This window comes from Panthera onca, chromosome D3, assembly GCF_046562875.1.
Source record: "Panthera onca isolate mPanOnc1 chromosome D3, mPanOnc1 haplotype 2, whole genome shotgun sequence".
Classification (NCBI taxonomy): Eukaryota; Metazoa; Chordata; class Mammalia; order Carnivora; family Felidae; genus Panthera; species Panthera onca.
The window spans coordinates 62,474,057-62,478,444 of NC_138350.1; the positions used below are offsets into that span (position 1 = coordinate 62,474,057).

At 36.4% G+C, this 4,388-nt stretch overlaps 1 non-coding gene across 1 annotated transcript; it reads left to right on the top strand.

Annotated features, from left to right (window-relative positions):
* Nucleotides 1-316: 316 nt before the first annotated feature.
* Nucleotides 317-422, top strand: LOC132666193 (U6 spliceosomal RNA). The gene has a single exon (XR_009604558.1). It is a non-coding gene; the product is annotated as a U6 spliceosomal RNA (small nuclear RNA).
* The last annotated feature ends 3,966 nt before the right edge of the window (nucleotides 423-4,388 follow it).

Genomic DNA, 4,388 nt, shown 5'->3' on the forward strand with positions numbered 1-4,388 from the left:
AGAATGTAGGTTGAAAATCATTTTCAGTATTTCATAAAAGTTGCTGGAAATCATACATTTACAGGTTGATGTAAGGATCAACTTTATTTGCTTTTGACTGGCTTGATACCAACTCAGGGCATAAGTAATGCTATTATCTGTGTTCTCACTGCTATTCAGAAACTCTGGTTAGCAGTAATTTATGATAAGTACATAAAATCTGAATCTTCTATTCAGCTGGTCAACTAAACTTAACCCTTGATGACTATGTAGCTCTTGATACTGTTGAAGCATTTTCTTATCTAAACCAGGCATTAAAGCATAAGAAACAGTACTGGTATTTGCTTTGGCAACCCATATACTAAAATTGGAATGATACAAAGAAGATTAGCATGGCCCTGAGCCAGGATGACATGCGAATTTGTGAAGATTCCACAGTTTTAAAAGGAAAGGCTATTATGGGGCGCCGGGGTAGTTCAGCCAATTGAGTGCGCAACTTTGGCTCAGGTTGTGATCTTGCACGGTTTGTGAGTTCCAGCCCCGCATCAGTCTCTATGCTGGTGGTGTGGAAACTGTTTGAGATTCTCTCCCTCTGCCCCTTCCCCACTTGTGCATGCTCTCTCTCTCTCAAAAATAAAAAAATACACTTTAATTTTTTTCTAAAAAGGAAAGGGCATTCTAACACACAAACTAGTTTTGTACTAGAACTTGCTGACTTGTAATATGGAATTTTCCTTTTTGCTAATAATCAGTATTACTCCATAAGTCGCTTGGACATTGGCCACTTGTAAAAATTTAAACCCTAACAATTATGAAAACCACATTGAAAAATAATAATAATTAACTTCATTTGGTTATAATTTTTAAATATTTTCAGAAGAAGACTGGGGAGGGAATAAAGAAGAAGAGTGGGTGATTTCTTTCCTAAGTATAAAATAAAGGAACGTGCATTCGATATCAAAACAAAAACAAACACTAGCCCTGGACTGAGAATCATGAAACCTGGTTTCTGACAATAACGGTCAATATCTATGACAGTTTTAAAAAGTTGTTTTACTTACCTAAGTTTTTTTTTTAATTTAACTTTTTAAAAAATTTACATCCAAATTAGCATATAGTGCAACAATGATTTCAGGAGTAGATTCCTTAATGCCCTTTACCCATTTAGCCCATCCCCCCTCCCACAACCCCTCCAGTGACCCCCTGTTTGTTCTCCATATGTAAGAATATCTTATGTTTTGTCCCCCTCCCTGTTTTTATATTATTTTTATTTCCCTTCCCTTATGTTCATGTGTTTTGTCTCTTAAAGTCCTCATATGAGTGAAGTCATATGATATTTGCCTGTCTCTGACTCATTTTGCTTAGCATAATACCCTCCAGTTCCATCCAAGTAGTTGCAAATGGCAAGATTTCATTGTTTTTGATTGCCAAGTAATACTCCATTGTGTGTGTGTGTGTGTGTGTGTGTGTGTGTGTGTGTGTGTGTGTGTGTGTATACACATATATATACTACCTCTTCTTTATCCATTCATCCATCGATGGACATTTGGGCTCTTCCCATACTTTGGCTATTGTTGATAGTGCTGCTATAAACATTGGGGTACATATGTCCCTTTGAAACAGTATACCTGTATCCCTTGGATAAATACCTAGTAGTTCAATTGCTGGGTTGTAGGTAGTTCTATTTCTAATTTTTTGAGGAACATCCATACTGTTTCCCAGAGCGGCTATACCAGCTTGCATTCCCACTAACAATGCAAAAGAGATCCTCTTTCTCAGCATCCTTGCCAACATCTATTGTTGCCTGAGCTGTTAATGTTAGCCATTCTGACAGGTGTAAGGTGGTATCTCATTGTGGTTTTGATTTGTATTTCCCTGATGATGAGTGATGTTGAGCATTTTTTTATATGTCAGTTGGCCATCTGGATGTCTTCTTTGGCGAAGTGTCTGTTCATGTCTTTTGCCCATTTCTTCACTGGATTATTTGTTTTTTGGGTGTTGAGTTTGATAAGTTCTTTATAGATTTTGGATACCAACCATTCATCTGATAAGGCATTTGCAAATATCTTCTCCCATTCTGTCAATTGTCTTTTAGGTTTCTGATTGTTTCCTTCACTGTGCAGAAGCTTTTGATTTTGATGAGGTCCCAGTAGTTCATTTTTGCTTCTGTTTCCCTTGTCTCCGGAGGCGTGTTGAGTAAGATGTTGCTACAGCCAAGATCAAAGAGGTTTTTGCCTGCTTTCTCCTTGAGGATTTTGATGGCTTCCTGTCTTACATTGAAGTCTTTCATCCGTTTTGAGTTTATTTTTGTGTATGGTGTAAGAAAGTGGTCCAGGTTTATTCTTCTGCATGTTGCTGTCCAGTTTTTCCAGCACCACTTGCTGAAGAGAAAGTCTTTATTCCATTGGATATTCTTTCCTGTTTTGTCAAAGATTAGATGGCCATGTGTTTGTGGGTCCATTTCTGGGTTCTCTTTTCTGTTCCATTGATCTGAGTGTTTGTTCTTGTGCCAGTACCATACTGTTTTGATGATTACAAGCTTTGTGGTATAGGTTGAAGTCCGGGATTGTAATGCTTCCTGCTTTGGTTTTCTTTTTCAAGATTGCTTTGACTATTCGGGGTCTTTTCTGGTTCCATACAAATTTTAGAATTATTTGTTCTAGCTCTGTGAAGAATGCTGGTGTTAGTTTGATAGGGATTGCATTGAATAGATTGCTTTGGGTAGGATTGGCATTTTAACAATATTTGTTCTTCCTATCCAGGAGCATGAAATCTTTTTCCATTTTTTTGTGTCTTCTTCAATTTCTTTCATAAGCTTACTTTCGTTTTCAGTGTATATATTTCTTACCTCTTTGGTTAGATTTATTCCTAGGTATTTTATGGGTTTTGGTGCAGCTGTAAATGGGATCAATTCCTTGATTTCTCTACTGTTGCTTCATTGTCAGTGAATAGGATTGCAACCGATTTCTGTACATTGATTTTATATCTTGTCACTTTGCTGAATTTATGAATCAGTTCTAGTATTTTTTTGGTGGAATCTTTTGGGTTTTCCATATCATGTCATCTGTGAAGAGTGAAAGTTTGACCTCCTTCTGGCCGATTTAGATGCCTTTTATTTCTTTGTGTTTTCTGATTTGCAGAGGCTAAGACTTCCAATACTATGTTGAATAACAGTGGTGAGAGTGGACATCTCTGTCTTGTTCCTGACCTTAGGAGGAAAGTTCTCAGTTTTTCGCCGTTGAAGATGATATTAGCGTTAGGTCGTTTATATATGACTTTTATGATCTTGAGGTATGATCCTTCTATTCCTACTTTCTTGAGGGTTTTTATCAAGAAAGGATGCTTGATACTTTTATCAAGAAAGTATTTTGTCATGCTTTCTCTGCATCTATTGAGACGTTCATATGGTTCTTGTCCTTTCTTTTATTGATGTGATGAATCACATTCATTGTTTGGTGGATATTGAACCAGCCTTGCATCCCAGGTATAATTCCCACTTGGTCATGGTGAATAATTTTTTTTAACGTATTGTTGGATACAGTTGGCTAATATCTTGTTGAGGATTTTTGATCTATGTTCATCAGGGAAATTGGTTTATAGTTCTCCTTTTTAGTGGGGTCTCTGGTTTTGGAATCAAGGTAAAGCTGGCCTCATAGAAAGAGTTTGGAAGTTTTCCTTCCATTTCTATTTTTTGGAACAGCTTCAAGAGAATAGGTGTTAACTCTTCCTTAAATGTTTGGTAGAATTCCCCTGGAAAGCCATCTGGCCCTGGATTCTTGTTTTTTGGCAGATTTTTGATTACTAATTCAATTTCTATACTGGTTATGGGTCTGTTCAAGTTTTCTATTTCTTCCTGTTTCAGTTTTGGTAATGTATATGTTTCTAGGAATTTGTCCATTTCTTCCAGATTGCCTATTTTATTGGCATGTAATTGCTCATAATATTCTCTTATTATTGTTTTTATTTCTACCATGTTGGTTGTGATGTCTCCTCTTTCATTCTTGATTTTATTTATATGGGTGCTTTCCTTTTTGTTTTTGATCAAACTGGCTAGTGGTTTATCAATTTTGTTAATTCTTCCAAAGAATCAGCTTCTCGTTTCATTGATCTGTTCTACTATTTTTTTGGTTTTGATAGCATTAATTTCTGCTCTAATCTTTATTATTTCCTGTATTCTGCTGGTTTTGGGTTTTATTTGCTGTTGTTTTTCCAGCTTTTTATGGTTTAAGGTCAGGTTGTGTATCTGAGATCTTTCTTCCTTCTTTGAAGGCCTGGATTGCTATATACTTTCCTTTTATGACCTCCTTTGCTGCATCCCAGAGGTTTGGGGTTGTGGTGTTATCATTTTCATTGGCTTCCATATACTTTTTAATTTCCTTTTACACTTCTTGGTTGGCCCATTCATTCTT